The sequence below is a fragment of the Chelonia mydas genome, chromosome 2 (genome assembly GCF_015237465.2).
Source record: "Chelonia mydas isolate rCheMyd1 chromosome 2, rCheMyd1.pri.v2, whole genome shotgun sequence".
Taxonomy (NCBI): Eukaryota; Metazoa; Chordata; order Testudines; family Cheloniidae; genus Chelonia; species Chelonia mydas.
In genome coordinates this window covers 88,057,329-88,083,136 of record NC_057850.1, presented here as the reverse complement: position 1 = coordinate 88,083,136, position 25,808 = coordinate 88,057,329, and the positions used below count along the sequence as shown (strand labels likewise).

At 41.3% G+C, this 25,808-nt stretch overlaps 1 long non-coding RNA gene across 1 annotated transcript; it reads right to left on the bottom strand.

The window, feature by feature from the left end:
- Nucleotides 1-1,194: 1,194 nt before the first annotated feature.
- LOC122464254 lies at nt 1,195-4,846 on the bottom strand. Its single transcript, XR_006288199.1, has 3 exons — nt 4,769-4,846; nt 4,472-4,558; nt 1,195-2,534 (listed from the first exon to the last, which is right to left on the bottom strand). It is a non-coding gene; the product is annotated as an uncharacterized LOC122464254 (long non-coding RNA).
- Nucleotides 4,847-25,808: the final 20,962 nt, after the last annotated feature.

Here is a 25,808-nt window from a genome sequence, read left to right as displayed (position 1 = left end):
AGAGTAATTTTAGTTAAAAATGAAACTACCAAAAGAAACATCCTGTTGTAATTGAGCATGTTGCAATGTGAACTTTAAAAATGTAACTGTGGTGATCACTTGGCACCTGGAAGTTGCTTAATTTATCTGCTTTTCCCACTGGCATTGAACTAACAAAAAATAACCGGAATGCTTTTTGCTTAGATTAAATTGTAGAGCAAGTGAAGTAAGTGGTGGGTGAACTCTATTCATACAAGTAGAACCCCAAAACACTAGTAGCAGGAGCATAGTAACAAGACCTAGCACAAGGCCTAGTATCACTACAACATGGACTGGTCGGTGAATTGGCTGCATTTCTAAACATCTATTGCCTCTGCAATGTCTCTAATGTCAACTCATGCATGGACTTTACTTAAAAGTGAACTGCAGAAAATGATCATTGAAATCAATGAAGTAAAAGGGCAGGAGATGGAGGAGAGAAATAATGATGAGCAAATCAAGCAACAGAAGAAGACGCCTATAGCAGTGGTTCCCAAACTTTAGCAACCTGAGGGGCCCCCCCGCTTTAATTTAAAATTTTTTGCAGACCCCCAGGCCAAGGCCTCACCCCCACTCCACCCCCTCCCTGAGCGTGCCCCATCCCTACTCCTCCCCATCCCTCCTAGCGCCTCCTGCGTGCCGCTGAACAGCTGTTCCTTGGCATGCAGGAGATGCGGGAGGGAGAGGGAGGAGTTGATCAGTGCGGCCCCCAGTTTCAGAAGTGCTGACCCACAGTATAGACAGTTGGCATTACAGAAAGAATAATGGGAAGGATGTTATAGCCACCTGTGTGAGAGTTACTTGGTGTGATAGATATGGCAATGTCCTGCCATATCTTTAGGATACCTTATTGAATTAAGTTTAAGTATCTTCAGGGTACATTGTATTAAATGAATAGTTTATGGATTATTGTAGGCTGGGATTGTATTTAACCTTTTGAGGGGAGAGATGTGACAAGTATGAGATGTGGGGATTCAAAGGATAGTAGTGAACAATGTGCTGGATGAGAATGGACTTTTGGGATAATGTGTGAAGTGAATTCCTGGGGAATCCTAGGGAGAGGTTAATGCAAATTCCTCACCTCTAGTTATGCAAAAGCAGTCTTTTGAAACTATGTCCTGAGGAGTGAGTCATTAACTGCTGATTAACTTTTCCTGAAGACTAGCGATCAAAGGCCCAAAGTGTATAAAGAAATGGTTTATCTGCCCACATGGGGTTCTGGTTCTGAATCTCACACTGTTATGAACTTGTAACCATGTGGAAACCCAGAAGTGGGTTTTGAAGGACTGATACCCACCAAAGCTCAAGGCTGGAGTTGGCGGTGATCTCCAGTAAGGCGTGTGGGTTTATTTTTTTAAGATTCTCTTTTTGTTTTTAATAATTTTCACTGTAATGCTTTCACCTTAAGAATAAATGTGCTTGCTTTGAAACAGCTATTTGGTAACTTAGCTGCTGGCAATTACAGCTCTTCAAAGTCTCTGGAGAGAAAGCAAAGCATAGGCTGCTGGCCTTTTAGGCAGTCTGACTTTGCTGGGGATATCATAGGGAACTGTGAAGCCTTAGAGATTCCCTGGTCAGGAAGAAGAGAGACTTGGATTTCCATGTACGAGAGGTAATGGGTGAGGAGCCAGGACCCTACTGTGGGTGCCCTTGAAGGACCATGATGAGGGAACATAGGTGCAGTTGCCCTGAAACCATGATACCTATCTCTTCCACTGCTTCGGTTTTTCCCCTTCTGTGCATTGGCTTTCCTCTTTTGGAAGAATAGTTTAGCCCTCCAACCACCTAACAAATCCATCCCTTCCAGGATATATAAAAATCTCACAAGCAAACACAACCCAACAAAACCATCATTTGCTCAATTCCTCATTCTCTGGGCCACAGCCATTTCTCCTGGGTCTGTACAAACCTCCTCTTTCATCTTGGGTTCAACCTTGATGATACAGGATTAAGAACCACTTCATTGTGGTAGAGGAGACTGTCCTTTCCCTGTACCATGGGCTCCAGCCTAGAGGCTATAAACAATGAAGCCAATGGTTGCTTAGACATTCTTTTCTTAAGGCTACTTCCTATGTTTGCCTCTGTGGCCACTTCCACAGACGACTTAAGCACATCTCCTCCTTGGGCACCTTCCTTAGCTGGGAGCTCCACTACAGCTTGTACCTCAGTCAGTGGAAAGCCCTACCAGCAAGCAGCGATGGTTGCTGTTGCGCCTCTTCAAGCCTCTCTCAGTTGAGAAAAGTGGCTTGCGCTTATGCCACTTCCTTTCCCAGCAGCCTCTCTCTCTTTGGTCTACAACTCCAGAGGTCACAGAACCACAAGTCAGGAAAACAGGCATAGGTCAGAGCTGGGGCATGATCTTCTCTTCGAGGTTCAATTCAGCCTGTAAAACCAGCCTTCAGACATTACATGATTTCCTCTTTAAAACAGACCGTCAACTTTCTCCATTTGAAATCCATAGGTCCTGATTCAGATGTCACCCAGATGCAAGCCAGGAGAGCAGTAATGGCATTACACTAGCGTATAAATGGGATACAAAGAGATTAGAGCACATAGTATGTTAGGCCCCAAAGATGCTAGCAAACCCAAACCTTTAATGCTCATATTAATGAAATTCAGGCATAAGCTGTTCATAATGAATAAAGCCAGAAGAATGAAAGATTTGTGACATGACTGGCTCAAAATCTCTAACAACAGAATGTTTGCTTGAGCTGGTTTTGGTCTCTGTATGTTATATAATATTGGGGTTTTTTTCCCCGAGGAAGGAAGTCAAATCCAATAACAAACTAAACAATAAAAAACCCCAACCAACCCTCCCCTCACAAAACTATACAAAAACTATGAAACTAATGAAGGTGTACCAAACTTCACAGGTGGTTTAGTTTTTTGTTTTTGGTTTGGGTTTTTTGGAGGGGGGTGGGTGGGATCTTATGTGCTTTGTTTCATCCCTTTCATCGGTAGTGTTCCAAGTTGGATCCAAATCTTAAAGAGGCCCGTTTTCTGGATTTGGCTCACGTGCAGCTGACCTCTCCTGTGAGGTCGGCTGCAAAATTTGGGGCTACCAAATCTGAACAGGAACCTTAAGTTGGTTTGGACTCCAAAAACTAGTAGACATTTGTAACCATTGTTGTTATCATGGTTTTTGAAACCAGTCATTGAAATGAATCCAAGTGGCTGCAGAAGTAGAGAGCTAAGCATAGGTGTAAAACTCCCATTGACTTCTGTGAGGACAAGATAAGTTCCACTGTTCATTTTATTATTCTAATCTATTAACCTGCATGACATGACTTTTCACCAGTGACTTCCTAAACATAGTTAAGTTACACACAAAAAACTATGTTAAAAGAACATTAAAGTTGCAATGTAAGTATTCAAAAGTTAGCAGATGCCAGAATTAAGGTTGCCTGTGCAACCTTAATTCATCGCCCTTGTGTGCAAGCATTATGATATGGTCTTTAATTACATGATCACATACTATTTTTTTCCACAGGACTCTTGCCTCGTTCAGTGCACAGCATGGATGATGTTCACTTAATAAGCAACTATTCAATAATAGTTTAGTTTTTTCCTCATTGTTTAATGAGTAGGCCTAGGTTTGAATTACTGCACACTATTCAAACCCTGCTCCAAATACAAAATTAACAATTTCCTCATGGACTTTTCTATGATGCTCAATACTGTAGTGTCTGAGTGCGTCACAAACATTAATGAATTTATCTTCACAACACCCTGTCAGGGGAGGGAGTGGTATTATCCGAACTTTACAGGTGGGGATCAGAGGCACAGACAGATTGAAGAAGAAGACTGCCCACTCATATTAGGTGCCCAATTTGAGATGCCTAACACCTGATTTTGTTCAGAGTACGTAGCATTATACAGTGCTTTGTATGTCCAAAGCATGGTTTATATGTCCAAAGCATTCACTTCCGTTGCAGCTGTGAGTACTCAAAACTTCTGCTAACCAGATCCCAGATTCTCCAGCGTAGCAGCCAGAAAACAAAGAACAATCAATCAGTGACCACATGTAAAAAGATTGGGTTGAACATCTTGGTTATAGGAACTGTGTGGCAAAGGCAAAGATAAAATACAGTTTTCCAGGGAGGTACTCAACCGCCTTAACTATGAGATCCTCCTTTCTCTTCCTGCATTCCCTTGGCTCATTCCACTATGCAGCTTCCAATTTCTGCAACAAATAAAGCAGGGGTTCTATTAATAACAAACAGCCTCTTCCACTACACAATCCTAATTCATTCAAAGCAGGTCCATCTTGTGCACTGAATGAGGCTGAGGTCCTGTGGAAAAAATAGTATGTAATAATGTAATTAAAAATGCATCATAATATCAGTACACTGTGCTTCCCTTTGGCTTGTCCTTGGCTTTTTGCATTTTTACAAAATGCATGAGGGTAGTGACAGTATACCTGAGAAAAAGAGAAATTCATATCTTCTGATACCTGATAGGTGACTGAGAGGCAACTCCAGGAAACAAGGCTTTGCTTATGTCCAATTCACACTGTTTCTTTGATCACCTGGGTCTCATCCTGAACAAAAGGAAGTTGATGTTAATAACTCAAAAAATCAAGTTCACTGGGGAATCGAAAGGGCTCCCTGGGGCTCCCTCGGCTATCTGGGGTGCAATACTGCCTGACCCATTTGGGTGGTCTCTTATTCACATCCTACACACAGTCTCTCCCCTCCCCCCCCCCGTGTATCTTTAATCTTTAGATTCCAAGTATTGCAGAATATAGTACAGGCATGTGTCAAGAGGAGTCTTCCAACCAGCTTGCTCCACCAGCCCCCAGGTCACTCACTGAGCTCCCCCTTTCACTTCCTGCCAATTACATATCTCCAACTTTTATTGAGCTAATTACTTCATTAGCCCAACCATTTCCCCCAGGTGTCAACAATCCCCACCATAAAAGGTTAATTGATTCCAATTAATCCTGTAATCTTCTCTGTTACTCAGTTACCTAAGTGACCAGAACGAGCTAGCACTCTGTCACAGGGCCCTAGTAGGTTCTTTGAATTCAAGAGCATTGAATGGTTTTAAGCAATTTGTCACCTCTGTCTGACACTTCAGGCTCAACCTTCAGCTATGGTCTGTGTATGCCTAAAGTTTCTCAGCCATGTGGCTGCATGCTGTTATGTAGTCCAGCATCTAAGACTGTGCCTTCATTCTTTTCAAGTGTGGTAGAAGTTGGTCTATCATTTGAGTTACCAATCGTTAGACAGGCTTGTCTGAGTGCCTCTGGGCCCGAAGGTGCTGGGCAGTTCAGATCAATGTATGCCAGGGCATTCCCTTTGCTCATTCTACACCAACCAGGACTAGAGTCACTGATGCCTCCTCAATAAGTTGGGAAGCACAGCTGGGGACATTAAAAATTCTGGGCTTCTGGTTGGTACAGAAAGCTTCCCTCAAAATCAATGTCCTGGAGCTCTGAGCAATGCATGCCATGCCTTTTGGGATCACATCAGGGGTTCAGAGGTTCATATACTCACCAACAATTCCACTGTGATGTATTATGTGAACAAGGAGGAAGGAGCCCACCCTGACCAGCTTTGTCAGGAGCCAATAAAGTTCTGGCATTTCTACATCAAGGAAAGTATCCTTCCCAGAGCCGCTCACTTATCTGGAGTCCAGAGAGCACTCAGCAGATCACCTCAGCAGGAATTTCTCTTAGAATCACGAGTGGTCTCTGAAATCCAGTGTGCAGAGGTCCATTTTTGCAGACCAGGTATTCTAATTATCAGCCTGTTTGCAATGAGAGATAATTGGAAGTGCCATCAATTTTGCTCTCAAGTGGGTCTCAGTCCAGGCTCCTTAACCAATGCCTTCAGCCTGAATTGGGAATCTGCTCTTATGTACATCTTTCCCCCAATCCCATCATCCCATGGGTCATTCTCAAGCTGAAGTTGGATCCTGCCAAACTGATTCGCATCACACCAGGTGGAATAGGACAATGTTCGTTCTCTGGTCCACTCAAACTATCAGCTTGACCCCCCCATCTCTCTTCCATTTTATCCCAAACTACTGATTCAGCACCACAGTTGAGTTTTGGATCAAGCACTTGCGACTCTGCTTCTCTTGGCATGGATGCTAGATGAGGGTGAAGAATGATGTTTGGAAGCTGCTTGATAGATGTTGCTTAATAGTAGGAAGCCCTCTACTAGGGTGACTTATTTGTACAAGTGGAAGCAATTTTCAGTTTGGTTGCTAGCTTGGGGAACTAAGCCAATGCTGGCCTGCCTTCAAGACATTTTGGAGTACTTGTTACACCTTCTGTCTTCTGGTCTCTCACTCAGCTCATTGAGAGTACACTTAGCAACGCTCTTGGCATGTCATCTGCCCATCTAAGGGAAGTCAGTTTTCTCTAACTCCATGGTAGTGAGATTTCTAAGAGGAGTCATTCGTCTCCACCCTCCTGTGACAGAGCTGGTTCCTTTGTGGGATCTTAATGCTATCTTAGTTGCCCTTATGGGACTTCCGTTCAAGCCCCTGGCAACCTGTTCTATGTCCCTCCTGTGCCAGAAGACCACCTTCTGTGCAGCTATGACATCTGTAAGGACAGTATGCGAGCTGAAGACCTTGATGGCAGAGCCCCCATACATACAATTTATCAAAGACAAACTGGCCTTACAGCCACATCCAGAATTTTCGTTTAAAGTGGTTTCATCTTAACCAAATGATTTACTCACCAGTGTTATTTTCTGAAGTGTACTCCAATGCAGAAAATCAGCAGTTTCACATATTGGATATGAGATTATGCTTGGTGTTTTAGTGAGAGAGGACTAAGTCTTTTCAGGCATTGCCTCGTCTGTTTGTCTCCTTTGTGGATTGAATGAAGGGTCAGGCATCCTCTCTGCAAAAGATTTCCAGGAGGTTAACTTTCTGTATTACCTCAGCGTATGAAGTAGCTCAGACCATACCTCCACAGGCTTTTTCAATGAGGGCCCAAGCAACGTCGATAGCATTCTTCGGTGATGTCTCAATATTGGGCATTTGGAGGACTACTACCTGGTCTTCTATATGTAGACTCACAGCCTTATGCTTGGTAAATCTGTCACGGAAGTCATGGATTCAGTGAGTTTCCAGCACCTCCGTGACTTCTGCAGTGGCAGTGCGGCTGACCCTAGGGCCACCCAAGCAGCTGGGGCAGCCCCAGGGCCAGCCACTGCTCAGGTGGCCCCAGACAGCTTGCCCCAGAGGACACCAGAGTAGCAGTAGTCCCAGGTGCTGCTCTCAAGCAGCCGCAAGGTCTGGGCTGCCCCCTGCCCCTGGAGCAACTGCAGGGCCCTCGGCTGCCCCACCCTGAGCAGCAGAGCTCCCCCTCCCCCAAGCAGCAGCGTCACCCGGGGCCCCGGAGTCCCCCAGAGCACCTAAGATTTAGCCAGGGGTATTTATAGTATAAGTCATGGACAGTTCACCGGCCATGAATTTTTGTTTAATGCCTGTGACCTGTCCATTACTTTTACTAAAAATATCTGTGGCTATATCATAGCCTTAACCAAGCACTATGTGGTTACCACTGTGTCTAGGTCAGATGCAAATTTGGGAATGCAGACCTGCAGTCATTCTTTAAGTAGACTTCAAGCCCTACCTCCTACGAATACTGTTTGTGAGTCACCTGAGTGGAATATATGTCTTCAACCACTTGAAGAATAAGATGGTTACTTACCAGTACTTTAACTATTGTTCTTTGAGATGTGGATGCAGACATGTTTTATAACCCACCCTGCATCTGCTCTGCATCAGAGTCTCTACTCTTGACTTTCGGTGAAAAGGAGCTATGGAAGGTTGGGACAACATTGCCCTTGAATAGCCAGAGAGGGGCGAGGGCCACAGGGTGTGAGTTCCACCCCTACTGGTACTGCGAGGGAAAGTTCTTTGGCTTTGGTGCACTGGGTGTGTGCAAACACCTGAGTAGAGCATACGGCTGCACCAACATCTCAAAGAACAAGAGTTACAATACAGGTAAGTAACATTTTTCTATTCCAGGCTCTGGAGAGGAGTGTGCTGTAGTGGTCACAAATTCTTCTGCCTCATCCCCTCCAACCTATCCCTTTTCCTGTTCTAGTCCTGGTTCATTGTCCCAGTCTCCTTGCCTACCCAGTCCCAGCCTCCTCTGTTCCTGCCAGCTCCCAGTCCCCCCGCCAAACTCCCAGTCACAGTTTCTTCTTACCAGGCTCCTTGTCCTAGTGTACTCCTTACTTTCTCCTCTCTGTTCAGTTTGCTCGCCTTCCTCCTCTAGGTTGCCTGGGTGCCAGCAGGGGAGTTGCTGAGAACAAAGAAGAGACAGGCGCCCTGCTCTCAGTTCCAGTGTCCTGTCCCACTCTGGCCCAGAGCAGCAATTATAGGAAGAGTTCTTCTGAGCCCCTCTAGACTTGAGGGGGAGCATGTCCCATTGTCTGTGGGGATGGGTTAGCTGCTAAATTCTAAGTCGTCTCTACCAAGCATATACAAACTGATTTTTTTTCCCGCAAAGGATTATAACTTGGACAAGTGTTGGGGGAATTATCATGGGAACAGCAAAAGACATTCCCTACTGCAAAGGTCACTCTCTCTCAAATTTCAAGTCCCTGCTCCAAAACATGGAGGCCGTACAGCTTCTCTAAGAGTTAGTTGCCAGAATTCTTAAACATTGCAAAACAATGATTTTTTCCCTATCCTCACTCTCAGACACTGCTGAAGCATTTTGTGTTCTTTTCTGAACTGCACTCCAGTGCAGAAAATCAGAGGTTTCACATATTGGATATGAGATTATGCTTGGTGTTTTATTGAGAGAGGACTAAGTCTTTTCAGGCAAAAGTTGTCCAAAAACATCAGCCTGAGGCAGACACCAGCCTGGCCAAGAATTAAAAAAATACAAATAATAGTCCAGTATAAAAGGATTGAGGGAATTTGAGAGAGGCAACTCATTTAGAATTGAAATTGGTGAATTCATTCATTAGTCTGGTTTAGTTTTGCTGTGTTTTTTTCTCTGTTAGCTCTACCAGTTCATATGAGCTAACAAATTTAAGAATTAATACTGCTGTTCCTATTTATGACTTCTAGAGGCTAAAGATATTAATAGCAGTGGGCAGTGAATTTAAAGGTGAAAATAAACAAACCTGCACCTAAGGAGTTTTGAGTTATAAGAACTATACTATAGTTAACTGCACATTTTTGATGGATGTCTAAATGTTCCAAAGTGATTCTAAGCAAACTCCACCTCTGCTGCTGACTCTTAGGGAAAACCCTGCACCAAGGGATCAGTGGTCAAAATTTTAGTCCTTTTTATTTATTTATAAAGCTTTTGTTTAATACATTTTCTCCACTGTATGTGTTCTTATGCCTATTTATAAATAGCTACAGAAGGTCCCAAAGGAAGAGAGTGCGCTGGCAGCCCTGAAGTGGCAGGGAATGGTGGCTCAAAGCACTCCATACTTCTGGCGTTGCAGTGATGAGGCTTCAAGCACTCCCCTTCTGGTGCAGGTTTATAAGAGGATTGGGGGAAGAAAGAGCTCGTGATGAACCTCAGAGAGACAGAAAGCATTTGCTCAAAATAAGGGAAGGCACTGGATGAGACATGGGAAAGAGTGTGGGAATAAGAAGGAAACCGGCCAGAGAAGTAGGAGTTAAGGAGACTTGGAGGGGCATAGAATGTGGAGGACAGACAAAGAAACATGAAAGTGAGAAAAAGATGTTGGGGCATCAGTGGAGGAAAAAGTGTGGGGGATAGGGAAACATGAAAGGGAAGAGATATTCGATGGCTTAGGTTAGTTTTTCTAAAACAAAACCAACCCCCCTCCCCGCCCCCCACAAATTTTGCTATTTCTAGCTTTCTCCCCTCTCCCTGAGCGTGTTCTCTCCCCCGCACACTGTTTTCCAGTCTGTCTCCTTGTCCAGCTACTCCCAGCCCACCCTCTGCTCCCACCCCCCGCCCGCTTCTTGCTGTTAATGGGTTTTTCAAGAGCCTGGAGTGAATGTTTCTGCTCTAAGAAAGTACATTCATTCAGCATAGTTTTAGTTCATGTAGTTTTTACATATTACATGGGATACAGTTGGTAATAGATGGGACCAGATTATGTAAGAGTTTAGGCTGAAATTAATTCTTTCTACCATATGCCAGAATAGTTTTGCAATGTCACACTCCCAAAACATATGGAGCATATGTATTATCCTTCTTGGAAACCATCCAGTGCCTAAATACACAGAAGTATTATGATAGTGAATGGTTCTGAAGTGCTGTATAGTTACTAAAATTCACCAGAATGTACATGATTCTTCTTAGTGGCTGTGATTTAGCAGTATGGAACCCTGGCTTATGGGGCCATCTGTCCTTTTAATACTTTTCCAAATGTTGCCAACTGTGCACAGATCCATCTCAAGCGGTGGGGCTCTGTTCTTCAGCAGTAGGAAATGTGAGCCTGGGCTTTCCTACCAGCTCATCAAGGAAGGTGGAATGGGAATCCCCTCCCCCACACCTCACCCCGACAATGGGCAAGGACTACCGAAACCCGCCTGATCCCAGGGATAAGGACTGAACTTGGATAGAGGGTCCATTATGAGGTTGATGGGCTATTATTTATTGGACTATTGGTTTATCCCAGAAGGAGTGGGACTGGGACTGTATGTGGGACTGGGCAGGACAACTGAGTCGGAAGAAGCAGGCCACTGCAGGTCCAGAGTGGCTGTCCGAAGGGGCCACAAAAGAAGAAGAGCTTGCTGTGCTATGACTCACCACAGTGGAGCATACCAGCCAGTGGGTCACACTCATATAAGGGTTCATCTATTATAATTCTTAAGTTTTATTTTACTCTATTTTAAAAATGAATCGACATATTAAAGGAGCTCTGTCAGATCCCATGAAGACATGCTTGTAAATTGTATTTAAACTTACAACAGAGTATTCAGCCAAACATTTTATAAAACCGTCTTCTAAAACCAAAATCTCTAAAACTCAACATTTCAAAATGTCTTTCATTGTATAATTAGGAGCACTTAAAGACAGCTGGCAGACTGTGTGAATCATTGAGGTTTGCTCTTATTAACACTAAGAAATACAAGTCAACCTGTATCTCCTGATCTTAATCCAAAAATGTATAGCTAGCCAGCAAGTCATCTGATTTCTTTCTCCTCCAAAAATGCCTCCAGCTTCCTCTTTAATTGATTTACACAGGGTGCTTCTATATGGCTACCATCAGCACTTTATGCCATTAAAACATAAATAGATTTTGCTTGAATTACAGATATGCTGATCTCCTCCTTCAGTTTAACCCACCATGACTTTCAACGACCGTGCTTACTATCTTGAGCAGCACGTTGGTGCCTACTGCTGCATTTTCAGGTCTGATGCAACCCCGTGATCTCCCTTTTGGCCTCATTTTCCCACTAAATGATACATTCCAGGCCAAATCTCTCTAGCCTCCTTATTACTCATAATCTCCTAACTCCAGAAACAATGAGGTTACTTCTGCTGTGTGTTGTACATCTATGCAATGTCTTAATTAAAGGATTAGAACTAAGTGAAGTATTCTAAGTATTGTGTCAGAAGAACTATGCCTGGAGTTAGTGAAGAATACTTTTCATGGTGAATAGAGAAGAATCCCACTAATTACTTGTGAATACATTTGATGGTAGCAATACTTGTGTTTAACAGGCTGAAAATCCAAACGATGTACTAGTCATCTGTAAAAGATGTGAATCTCCATAGTGAAATATCATGTGTAACTGCTTTCATTGTTTCCAAAAAGGGCCAGTTTTGACCCTAAGTGTAGTTCCTAGTCCAAATTTTTCATACCACACCTCTCTCTTTGGCCTCTCAGAATGTAAGTTACAGCAAATTTATATCCATTTGGACTCAATGGGCCAAATTCAGAGGTGGTGTGTAAGGGAATGTAACCTACTCTTTAGTACAGTGGTGGGCTACCTGCGGCCTGCGCCGCTTCCCGCAGCTCCCATTGGCCGGGAACGGCAAACCGTGGCCACTGGGAGCTGTGGGCGGCCATGCAAATGTAAACAAACTGCCTGGTGGTTCACCAGCAGATTAGCCTGACAGGCCGCAGGTTGCCCACCACTGCTTTAGTAGGTGGGTGTGAAACTAAGGGAATCTAACACACTGAGGGGGCCAAGGAAGAGATACAATACATCAGTTGAGACTTGCCTCTGAGTTTGGTCTGTAACATTATTTTATAGAAAATTTCCAAGCAATAGTCTCAACTGGTATTGAACCAGCTCCCTTTTGAAGTCAATGGCAAAATTCCTGTTACCTTCAATGGGAGCAATATAAGGCCTTTATGTAATTTAGATAGGATGCTGTTTCTCTATAGCGATCTATGTATTGTAGCTTTGTCTAGAGTACCTCCAAGAATCAATAAAATTAATTCAAAATATCATTTTGAATTACTTATTTCACTGAGTTGCTGGCAATACTCATTTATAAACATGGGTCATTGACATTGACAGTCAGTATAATAATGCTCTGAGGTACTAGTTTTAGTGTATTGTAAAATATCTTTCCCCTATACTTCATTTGCTGACTTTGTACCCATCTGTTCTTTTTCCTTTTAAAAAGAAAAAAAAGCCATTTTTTTTAACCATACTCATTCACCTGCATATTTCATTGGGCTTTATCACTGTTCTTGTTAGTATGAACTTATTCAGGCAGACAGCCACACCAGCATACACTCTTTTCAGTGTGTTTAATTGATATACATTTGACATTAGTATAGCTTACATGTAACAAGGTGGCCTGCTCCTTTAACAGTTAGAGGCTTGGAACCCAACCAGCACGGTTCACTAATTAGATACAACTGAAGGGGGGACAGGTGTTCCCTATAAAGTGCTGTGGGAAAGGTTGGAGGAAGATTACAGAGAGGAGATGCAGGAAGACATTCTCCTGCAGTAGGAAGAAGAAACACTGTGACACTAAGCACCTCTGTATTCACACCCTACACATTATTGTAGTTTAATGATGAATTGGTGGTCTCAGACCAGTCATTAGCAGAAGTGTCCACAGCACCAAAACAGTGGTTATAATTAATACTATTTGACATGTCTGTTGGTAGCCTCAGCAGAAAGGCCAAGAACTGCTGGAGCATAGAGAGTGAACTAACATCTCATTAAGAACAGGAGTACTTGTGGCACCTTAGAGACTATCAAATTTATTTGAGCATAAGCTTTCGTGGGTTACTGGCCACTTCATCAGATGCATAGAATGGAACATATAGTAAGAAGATATATATACATACAGAGAACATGAAAAGGTGGAAGTTGCCATACCAACTCTAAGAGGCTAATTAATTAAGATTATCAGCAGGAGGGGGAAAAAATCTTTTGTAGTGATGATCAAGATGGTCCATTTCAGATGGTTAACAAGAAGGTGTGAGGATACTTAACATGGGGAAATAGATTTAATTTGTGTAATGACCCAGCCACTCCCAGTCTCTATTCAAGCCCAAGTTAATTGTATCTAGTTTGCAAATTAATTCTAGTTCGACAGTTTCTCGCTGGAATCTGTTCTTGAAGCTTTTCTGTTGCAAAATTGCCACCTTTAACTCTGATACTGAATGACCAGAGAGATTGAAGTGTTCTCCTACTGTTTTTTGGATGTTATGATTCCTGATGTCAGATTTGTGTCCATTTATTCTTTTGCATAGAGACTGTCCGGTTTGGCCAGTGTACATGGCAGAGGGGCATTGCTGGCACATGATGGCATATATCACATTGGTAGATGTGCAGGTGAACGAGCCCCTGATGGCATGGCTGATGTGATTATGTCCTACGATGGTGTCACTTGAATAGATATGTGGACAGAGTTAACATCGGGCTTTGTTGCAAGGCTAGCTTCCTGGGTTAGTGTTTTTGTTGTGTGGTGTGTGGTTGCTGGTGAGTATTTGCTTCAGGTTGGGGGGCTGTCTGTAAGTGAGGACTGGTCTGTCTCCCAAGATCTGTGAAAATAAGGGATCGTCTTTCAGGATAGGCTGTAGATCTTTGATGATGCCCTGGAGAGATTTTAGTTGGGGGCTGAAGGTGACAGCTAGTGGCGTTCTGTTATTTTCTTTGTTGGGCCTGTCCTGTAGTAGGTAACTTCTGGGTTATAGATGTTCCTTTCGTAAGAGATTTGAATCGCATTGCCAGGGTAGCATCACTGCCTTTGCTCTCTCTATAGCTGTTTTTGTCCTGTAGTGTGAGCATGTATTTTAGCTTTCTATGCTGTTCATCTGGAACCTTGCAGGAATTATTTCCACAGAGAAGGCCAAAACAATAATACTCTGCATGTGAACACCTCTGAACTTTTGGGAAGGTTCAGATCTAAATCTCAGCTTTGTGGTTTTGGACAATCTCTGATAACTTCATTGCATTAACCATTCTCAACACCCATCCAAAATACTACTGTTACGTTTTTGAAGAGGCTTTCCAGGAATTGTATTAAAATAGCAATATGCATACAGTGTGGGTAGGTTTATAGCAGAAATATACTCTCACCTACTTATGTATGTCTCTAAATACACGTGTTTGAAGGTTTCTACATAATTCTAAACTTTTGGTCTATGTCTTTTTATTAGTTCTTTATCCTTAGATCAGCTTACTGAGAGCAATTGCCATGCACTCCATAAATGGCAGTTTTCATTATAAACTTCTTTATTCATCCATTCCAGAATTATTCTGGTTCATTTTGCTGAGGTAAATTACTTGGTCAGTAGGAAAAAAATGAGGAGTTCTTGTGGCACCTTAGAGACTAACAAATTTATTTGGGCATAAGCTTTTGTGGGCTAAAACCCACTTCATTGGATGCATGCAGTGGAAAATACAGTAGGAAGATAGATAGATATACACAGAGAACATGAAAAAATGGGTGTTGCCATACCAACTGTAACGAGACTAATCAATTAAGGTGGGCTATTATCAGCAGGAGAAAAAAAACTTTTATAGAGATAATCAGGATGGCCCATTTCAAACAGTTGACAATAAGGTGTGAGTAACAGTAGGGGAAAAATTAGCATGGGGAAATAGCTTTTACTTTGTGTAATGACCCATCCACTCCCAGTCTTTATTCAAGCCTAATTTAATGGTGTCCAGTTTGCAAATTAATTCCAGTTCTGCTGTTTCTTGTTGGAGTCTGTTTTTGAAGTTTTTTTTGTTGGAGAATTGCACCTTTTAGGTCTGAAATTGAGTGACCAGGGAGGTTGAAGTGTTCTCCGACTGGTTTTTGAATGTTATAATTCTTGATGTCTGATTTGTGTCCATTTATTCTTTTGTGTAGAGATTGTCCGGTTTGGCCAATGTACATGGCAGAGGGGCATTGCTGGCACATGATGGCATATATCACATTGGTAGATGTGCAGGTGAATGAGCCTCTGATGGTGTGGCTGATGTGATTAGGCCCTATGGTGGTGTCCCCTGAATAGATATTTGGGCACAGTTGGCAACTGGTTTAGTTGCAAGGATAGGTTCCTGGGTTAGTGTTTTTGTTGTGTGGTGTGTGGTTGCTGGTGAGTATTTGCTTCAGGTTGGGGGGCTGTCTGTAAGCGAGGACTGGCCTGTCTCCCAAGATCTGTGAGAGTGAGGGATCATCCTTCAGTAGAGTATTTAGACTACTACAAAACCCAATTAAACTAAAATTTAATCTCCTCAGACTTGAAACTTCAGAGTTTTGTCTTTTAGTTTAACTCCATGTTCTATTTCACATACTACTTAATTCCACAACAACCAAATGGAATTTCAAAAATGTTATAAAATCAGAACTGTCTATATTCCAGGTGATACCTGCCTGTCTACATACATTGACCCAATCCTGAAGTCCTAATTCAGTTGAAAAGTTGGCTATGACCAAAAGTATCAAAAGGGGCAGAAAGATTGAGGACGAGGATGGTTACTTTATGTTGACAGTGAAATCAGTGTAGTTTGCTTAACAAAACAAGAGCTTGAAACAAGATCCTTAGATCTACTCTGAATCTGTAGATTTAAGGCAATGAACTGTACCAGCTATCCAGAGCTCAAGAGGAAGTAAAGCAAGAGGAGATCTTTATTAACTTAAGGTTCTACCCAAGGTCCAGATATTGTCACCTTTTCACTGACTAGTATCTACTCTTTGAGATTAATTAATGGGATTACTTGGCCAGCAAGGTTCTACTCAGTGTGAGTAAAGGTCGCAGACTCTGGCCCCAAATAAGTAGCCAGAGTTGTGATTATTATTGTATTACAGTAGCGCAGAGCAGCCCTATCTGAGATCCAGGCTCCCTCATGCTAGGCAACATACAAACACATAGTTAGAGATTGTTCCTGCCATGAAGAATTTAGTCTAAATATGCCAGACAAATAAAGGAAAGTTCACTATTCCTATCTCACAAATGGAGAACTGAGGCACAGAATGATTAAATAGCTTGCCCAAGGTCTCGCAGCAAATCTTTGAAAGAAACAGGTATTGAACCCAGGTCTCCTGAGCTGCAGGCTACTATTTAATTTTGTGACCATCCTTCCTGTCACATCATATTCTCTAACAGAAAGCCACTCTAAGATATCCGGCTAAGGCAGTGGCTTAAAGGCAGAACCATTGAAATTTGAAATAAACTGTGACAAAATCTATAGCTGTGTATGTGTTGACCCCTCAAGATGTGGCAATAATAGGCAATAGCCACAGTACACATGCTCTGTTCCATGCAATATAGTTGATTCAGCAGTAACATTCCATTCCTGATTTTGAAAAATAATCAGTTATGTGAGGAATGTTATTCTGCCATTGCTAGAGACAGGGCAAAGTACCTAAACCAGGAATCATTCTGATTTGGTTCCATTTTATTTGGACCACCAAAATTTACGTGGATTGACTAAATAGTTCTGTTTTGTCTCATTTCTATAATGAACAAACCAGGGAACACCTTGGAAAACCTTGTCTGTCAAATTTTTGGTTTTGCAAAACCAGCTTTTTTTCCCCTGAACCACTACCGTCTGAATGGAAGCAAGGGGGTGAGGAGTGGGAAAAGATTTGGATAAATGCTATGTCGCATCTGGAACTAGCTTCTGAGCCATTTGGACTAGGGATCGTGTCTTCTTATCTGTGTTGTGACGATCCTAGCATGCTTCTGGGCACTGTCGAACTGAAAAATCAATATTGATAGTTGACTTTTATTGCTAATGTGTTTGCTATAAATACTTTAACATAGGTTCTCCCTTTCTTCTCCCTATAATGACCTTCTCCCTATAAATCACTAAGTCATAAAACTGTACAGGAAAATTATTCAGATTCAGCATGCAACTATTTACTACTTATGCATTTTTTTTCACAGTAGGAATTGCTAACTGAACACAATGGTTCACTTTGTTGCCTTCTGCTGGAGATACATTTGAAATCAATTATCTCAATCACATCACAACAATGCAAAGATTGCTTAATTAGGGATCCTGTAAAGCTAAAGACCAAGAAATGTCAGCTATTGACAAAAAGAAAAGGAGTACTTGTGGCACCTTAGAGACTAACAAATTTATTTGAGCATAAGCTTTCGTGAGCTACAGATGCTTCATCGGATACATGTGTAGCTGTAGCTCATGAAAGCTTATGCTCAAATAAATTTGTTAGTCTCTAAAGTGCCACAAGTACTCCTTTTCTTTTTGCGAATACAGACTAACACGGCTGCTACTCTGAAACCAGCTATTGACAGTGGTCACTGCTAACCATTTTGGAAAACCGACCCATTGGTTTTAAAGAGTCCACTGTCAAACTTAACAAATTCACAGATTTTGGCTCACAGTGCAGAATACCACAGGCTTACCTCTGCTTTGGTGCTTTATAGTACAGTGCAGAAATTATACAGAATTATAATATGACTGTCATTTTGCTGTCTTTAAAAAAAGATGAATTAGCCCTATTTTGAAATTGGACCAACATGGTTTGAATTTCTGTAAAGTTGGACTATTTTATTGTCTTCAGGATATTTATAAGGGCAGTTAGTTATTGTGCTTTCTGTATGTTTCCTCTGTTTAGGGGTTAGTGCTTTAAAGAGCTAGATGGGTACTGAAACTGGAGGGGTAGAACCAGGACAGTTTTATTAATATTCTAAACATACAGCATTTTATTTATGAAGTGTGTGAAATCTTTTAAAAAAAAGACAGTCTCAACACTTTAATTTTTATTGCCACTTGTTTCCACTCTCTGCCAATTTTTTTCAACACCATACAAAGGTGCCTTTGTGGCCTAATGCTGTCTAAATCTAAATTTTAAGATTCTAGCAGTTAAAACCAGTTATACAAGACCTGTGTACATTTTCATTATATCCATTATAACTGATTTCACACAAATGAGCAATTCTCAGTCTTTCAGATGAGATGTAAAATTGAGGTCCTGAACAATTTTAGTTATTAAAAGAAAATCCCATGGCACTCTTCACAAGAGTAAGCACATTATTCTGCTTTGCTGGCCATATTCTAGTTTGGGTAATTAGATTTTGCCTACCTAAAATACCACCTGTAGTTCCAACAGGATAATTTACCCTTTACTTCCTATACTAAAGAGTTGCTGAGTTTCACCCCGGAAGTGGCTGCATTTCAGGGATGGGTGACACAATTCTAAAATAAGAGTAATAAATCCATTTATAAGGCTTGTTGAAACCTTTTGGAGTCCTTCTGGATGAAAGGCTCTCTTGGGCTGAAACATTTCCAATTTAAGACAACAGCAAAAATCCCTTTGAGTCCAGTGGTGCGGATCAGGCCCTATATCATTGTAGTCTGAAATATCAACTGAGTATGTAAAGCAGATCTATAATCTAATTAACTCCTTTTGAATTGATTGTAGTGCTATTTGAAGGAACACAGGAATTGGCTTACTGGATCAGCAGCAGTCCATCTAGTCTAGCAGCCTGACTCTGTCAATGGCCAATAGTACCACAAACACCATAATGGAGAATTATGAACAACCTGCCCATAGGGGACATTTTCTTCCTAATCTCATCAATTAATAGTTGGCTTATGCCCTGAAGCTTGAGTGTTTATATCTCTAATTGATTTCTTTTTTTAATCTGATAATTAACTCATTTGGTGGTATTGTTGCTGTTGTAAATACATATAATTTCTCTGGTATTCCAGCTCTACTTCAGAGTGAGTTCTCTGGGGCCAATATTAAATGTTTCTGTTACACTAAAAGTGATTAGATAGTGCTCGACATTACGATTTAGGTAAAATCCAGGAATGCAACTGAAGTCAACAGTGCAATCTGTTCAAATGCATTTTCAACAGAAGTTAGTCTATTTTTAATGACAGGTTTCAGAGTAGCAGCCGTGTTAGTCTGTATCCGCAAAAAGAAAAGGAGGACTTGTGGCACCTTAGAGACTAACCAATTTATTTGAGCATAAGCTTTCGTGAAGTACAGCTCACTTCATCGGATGCATAAAGTGGAAAATACAGTGGGGAGATTTATATACACAGAGAACATGAAACAATGGGTGTTACCATACACACTGTAATGACAGTGATCAGGTAAGGTGACCTATTATCAGCAGGAGAGTGCGGGGGGGACCTTTTGTAGTGATAATCAAGGTAGGCCATTTCCAGCAGTTGACAAGAACATTTGAGGAACAGTGGGGGAGAGGGGGAGGGAATAAACATGGGGAAATAGTTTTACTTTGTGTAATGACCCATCCACTCCCAGTCTTTATTCAAGCCTAAGTTAATTGTATTCAGTTTGCAAATTAATTCCAATTCAGCAGTCTCTCGTTGGAGTCTGTTTTTGAAGTTTTTTTTGTTGAAGAATTGCCACTTTTAGGTCTGTAATCGAGTGACCAAAGAGATTGAAGTGTTCTCCGACTGGTTTTTGAATGTTATAATTCTTGATGTCCTATTAGCACTATGGTGCTAATAAGCGATGGTCACATAAACACCACCCTATACCAGAAACCTACTGACCGCTATGCCTACCTACATGCCTCCAGCTTTCATCCAGACCACACCACACGATCCATTGTCTACAGCCAAGCTCTACGATACAACCGCATTTGCTCCAACCCCTCGGACAGAGACAAACACCTACAAGATCTCTATCAAGCATTCTTACAACTACAATACCCACCTGCTGAAGTGAAGAAACAGATTGACAGAGCCAGAAGAGTACCCAGAAGTTACCTACTACAGGACAGGCCCAACAAAGAAAATAACAGAACGCCACTAGACATCACCTTCTGCCCCCAACTAAAACCTCTCCAACGCATCATCAAGGATCTACAACATATCCTGAAGGACAACCCATCACTCTCACAGATCTTGGGAGACAGGCCAGTCCTTGCTTACAGACAGCCCCCCAACCTGAAGCAAATACTCACCAGCAACCACACACCACACAACAGAACCACTAACCCAGGAACCTATCCTTGCAACAAAGCCCGTTGCCAATTGTGTCCACATATCTATTCAGGGGACACCATCATAGGGCCTAATCACATCAGCCACACTATCAGAGGCTCATTCACCTGCACATCTACCAATGTGATATATGCCACCATGTGCCAGCAATGCCCCTCTCCCATGTACATTGGCCAAACTGGACAGTCTCTACATAAAAGAATAAATGGACACAAATTAGACGTCAAGAATTATAACGTTCAAAAATCAGTTGGAGAACACTTCAATCCCCATGTTTATTCCCTCCGCCCCCCCCCCCCCCAGCTGTTCCTCAGACGTTTTTGTCAACTGTTGGAAATGGCCCACCTTGATTATCACTACCCCCCGCTCTCCTGTTGATAATTGCTCACCTTACCTGATCACTCTCGTTACAGTGTGTATGGTAACACCCATTGTTTCATGTTCTCTGTGTATATAAATCTCCCCACTGTATTTTCCACTGCATGCATCCGATGAAGTGAGCTGTAGCTCATGAAAGCTTATGCTCAAATAAATTTGTTTGTCTCCAAGGTGCCACAAGTACTCCTTTTCTGTTTTTAATGCTTCACTCACCATTCCATTTCCAGTTAACAACATGTAGGGCCAGGATCTGTTCTAACCTCTTCTGATTTCTCTTAAGGGTTGTGGCTTAACAGGTTTTTGCATGGTTTCCTTCCCTAATATGAACAAGGGTCCCCCCGCTGCCGCCTTTCTCTCAAAAATAGTTAAGTAAGCTGTACTCTAGGGATTTCCTAAGATATAGCACAGAGAAGCATGTTTGTCCACAATGGCTGGAGAAACTGTGCTAGCCACCACTATGTTTAAACACTGCTTTTGCTAGCATAGTTTTATGACCAGGAGGAACAAGGTATAGACAAAAAGTGTATTGCACTGTGTCCAATAAATCAATGGAGAAATTTCATCCCCTATCTACTGCAGAAAATATATGTACTTCATAGTCCACTCTTGCATGGCAATACTTTCTAAGGAGTGTGGTATCTAGCTATGCTGTCCCTTTTCTCGTTTACATTAAAAATGCTTATTAAAGAGAGTTAATGTCATAAAGATTCTGAAGCACTCTAAAAAGCATTTTGCTCAGAGCTCATGCTGTGCATTCTCTGCATAGTGTTCTGCCCCACAGCTGGTTGAAATCAGTGGGAGTGTTCACTTTTGGAAGGGAGGCAGGGAGAATTTACTACCCATACTTTAATCCAAACAAAGGATTTGTCCATATTTTCACCAAATAAAATGTGTATAAAGTCAAAGGAGGAACTGTTCCTTTATTCAGCATTACTAAAGAATATATATCAATTACAATGTGCCCATGTGTCTATAGAAAAATACAAAATAAACATGCATCATAATAAATAAGGGAGGGAGGAAGATTAAGGCACAGGAGAATTAAGATTAAGGCACAGGGACTCAGATTTTTTTTAAAAACTGTTTAATTTATCATTATTAATGTAAACTTTCCATACAAGTATTAAGAAATCTTATTTTACCTTTAAAAGGACTATTTGTATTTGTGTATGTTGTTCAAATTAAAAAAATGGTAACCATAATATTTTAAAAATCTACTTGATCCTGATATAAGGCTGTGTGTCGTTTTTCCCCGGAAAAGATTTCCAAGGCTATTTTTTTCATGTCACTAATATTGGGGGAATCTGTCCTTTTCCACAAAAACAAACTATTGCCCCTGTGGCTGCTAGTAGTAATTTTGTTATCAATAGGCCCTCTTTGTGTCAATAAGATACTTCAGACAGAAATGTATTGGAACCACTGTGGATAGGCAAAGTTTAGTTATCTTGACAATTATTTTCCACCAAAATACTATTATCTTAGGGCATTCCCATGCACCATTTATGCAGAAACTATCCTTATTCCTCCACAAAAGGTAATAATGATGCACCCTATGAAAATTTAAATTCTGAGACCAAGCATTGAAACAGGCACCATTAATGTGTGTGGCTTAAACCATCCAAGAAAAAGAAATCCTGATGCTGCTATATGTGACTCTGGACCATTCATTTAACCTTTTTGTGCCTCAGTTTCTACATCTGTAAAGTTGGAATCTACATACCTCCTATCAAAAGGTTTTTATTAAAAATATCACATTAAAAAGTAAATTTAATTTGACTCTGCAAAGTTTAGGTAACATAATTCTTGTAATATTATCACTGCTTCTAGAGACCCAGAATTGCAGTTTTAGAGAGCTCATGCTGGAATCCTAGAGATCTAAATGGAACCAAAACTGGCTCCTAACCTAGGCTTTCATAGACACCAACTTTAAAGTTCCTTGGCTCCAATGCCTTCTCCCCTGTTTCAGCTAAATGGCTTTCTCCATTTTCCATGCTGGGTTTTCCCACCATGGTAACTTCATTTTTGTGGGGATGGGGGCTGAGGGCAGGAAGAGGAAGGTGTGTTGGTAAAGAACAAAAAAAAACCCATTTTTAAAAACAATTTGCCACCTTAACTGACTAAGAGGAAATAAGAGGTCTCCAGGTCCACATACCATGCGTGGGCAAAGATGTCAAACAATAATTACAACAGATCAAACAAAACCAACATACAAATGTTGATTAGCTCCCCGTTCCTTTCATTGGGACACAGTAATGCTGCATGCCTAATGGTGCTGCATTAGAAACTCCAAATTGGTGTTCACTGACAATACTGCTGGTTTCATCTAGATCCAAAGGAAACCCAGAATGACAAAAACCCAACCAAACAAAAAGCAAATCTATAATTCCCCTCACCCCTCCCAACCCTCTTCTGAGATATTAATGTCCCAGGATTCTTTTATTATATAAAGGCAAGGGAAAGAAACAAAATCTTCTTCACAATTTGCACCTTTTGTATTTGGTTTCTCTTGATAGCTTTATCTTGGGGCTTGATAGTAACTTTAATGAAGGGTTTAAAATAAAATAGAATACATTTTGTATTAACTGTTAAATAGCTCCTTCTCTCCTCCCCCACCCCTAGGTAAAATATAGATGATGATCCTTCCGTCCTTATTCACACAGAACTCCCCTGAAAGTAAGTAGGAATTCTGCCTGGCTAAGGACAGAAGGATTATTCCTAAATATTTTGTCCATCACAGCTGGTGAAATATGGGCACTGTTTTGAGCCCACAGGAGCCTACCAGTGAGAATGTACTACAGGTCTCCCTCTATGCTGATCCACAGAGGATATGAGTTATAACACCCAACCTATAAAGAGGTGTTTTTTCAGCTCAAGCTGTAGGTGCTCATGCTTTTAGCTTTGGAGGTCGCTAGTTCAATTCCTTGTTTGTCACTAAGAGAGCAGCTATCCCAACACAACATTTTAAGACAGGAAATGACTCAAAAATGGGTATGATTTGTCCTTAGGTAAAGTCAAACTCCTCTGTAAAAGATGTGAGAGCATTTGTCATAATGATACTACTAGTACAAGTTTTTATCATTATAATGGTATAGCATACTATGGGTCATGTCCGCAGTACATCAGATCCCTAAGTTTTCCTCTGTAGACAATGTGGTACTTGTCTGCCTGTTGCCATGACATACATCAGTCATCGTAAGCTACAAGGTCAATTTTTGTGCCTAATTTTGAAGACATATTTTCCTGGGATCCAACTGTATTTTCGTATCCCAGAATGGTTCTTTAATTCACTAGCAGAAAAGTGAGAACTCATGGGTAGGACAAATGACTACCTATTTGTCTTATTAATTAACCAACTTCTGTTTTGACACCCAGAAAAGCAAAATGTATTGGGTTTTAATTTATTATTTACCAAACAGTGGAGGATTGGCCCACATTGTGACATACCTGCCACACAAACAAAACCCCTCCTGTGGCAGAAGAGGCATATTAATGGTGCTTTAAAGTTCACCTCGTGTTCTATATGTGCTAAATTCATTCCCCCTCCTCCACCATCACTGGAAATTATGAATTTCTCACTGTAAGTGGTTGCATTCTTAGCAGCACTGCCCCATTTTTGAAGTTTTGCCATCTGCATACCATACTTCTCAGCCTTAGCAATGTATAAGTCTAATGAGTCCTATTAAAGTCAACAAAAACTTCAAATGGTTAGAATTATCCATTGGGCTAAAGGAGTTCTCTGAGATTATCTAATGGATGATTGTATATATTTGAATGCAAAGTATTTCTATTATTAATTAAATAGTTAACTGGTGTGATGCAACAATGCAATCAATGTGTTACCTTTGATGAACCCTTTTCACTACACCTGAAGCTGATGTAGACTTTTGAAAATATGTTCTTGAAACTTTTGTAGTTTGCACTATATTGTGTTTTCCTGCTTGATGTTCATTTGTTTCCAAAATCGATTTTGTATCAGAGCTACAAAAATCCTTAAACTTCCCACATGGTTCTGTTTACTGTGTATTATCCTGGTATAAAGGTGGGAAAGTTTCTCTTTCTCTCCCTCTCCCTCCTGTTAGAGATACATCATCCAGACATACAACAGGCATTCATGAATCCTTATCAGTGATCCTGCATTTGACATATACTGTACTGTATGTCCTGAGGCATTCAAGGGTTTCAGAAGAATTTTTTCTTTATCCTTAAAGGGTAATAAGAGAATAAACTCTAACAAGGCTGCTTATTTGCTCTCTTAGCTTCATGTGCTGCTTATGTAAATGTTTGCAGCTGGCTGTCATGAAAGCCACATGCTGGTTTCTGCCTTTGCTGCCTCTGTATTTGGTTATTAGTGGTGCTCTCCAGGTTCCATTTAATACAGATGCAGAAGTTCAAACTCTCACTGAGTTTAACCTTTCCCAAAACCTTCTCTCTCATATTTTAGATCTCAACAATGATTCCTTCTGCTTTACCACAAAACCTTTCATTACAGATCCAGCCTATCACCTGACTGCCCTTTGCCCTGGATGCATTCTATTCACTTACACTATCCCTTGTCTGGGTTTCTTTGGACTGTCCACAGTTCTGATTTAAAGCTTCTGGATCTTAAGTATCAGAGGTTTTATTCTGCATATCTCATAAAAGAGGAATGTTAGGAGCTGTGTCCGTGTGCAAACCTTATCACAATACTGGTGCGCTAGAGGCTGTGTGAGAGAAGATGTGTTGGGATGCCTACCAATGTCTACTATGTAAACTCCCAATCAGATGAGAAAGCAGAGACAGTTCTCTAAAATGTGTGAGGACCTAACACTTCTGACGCTTCAATTTCCAGCCCATTATCTTCAAAGAATCCTGCAAATTTTGGACACCTTTACTGTGTGCTACGTATTTGATACCTGACCCCCTTATAGAGGGGCCTAGGTCATGACATCTGAACAGTGTGTCATACCTCAGAGCTTCCAAAGGATTAGTGATATGATATAGATAGGATTAGATGTACATTCATGCATGTGTGGATGTTGTGGTAGCAGAGGTTAACCACTGCTTTGCATTAGTATGTTTTAGACTAATCAATGCATGCTCATCCA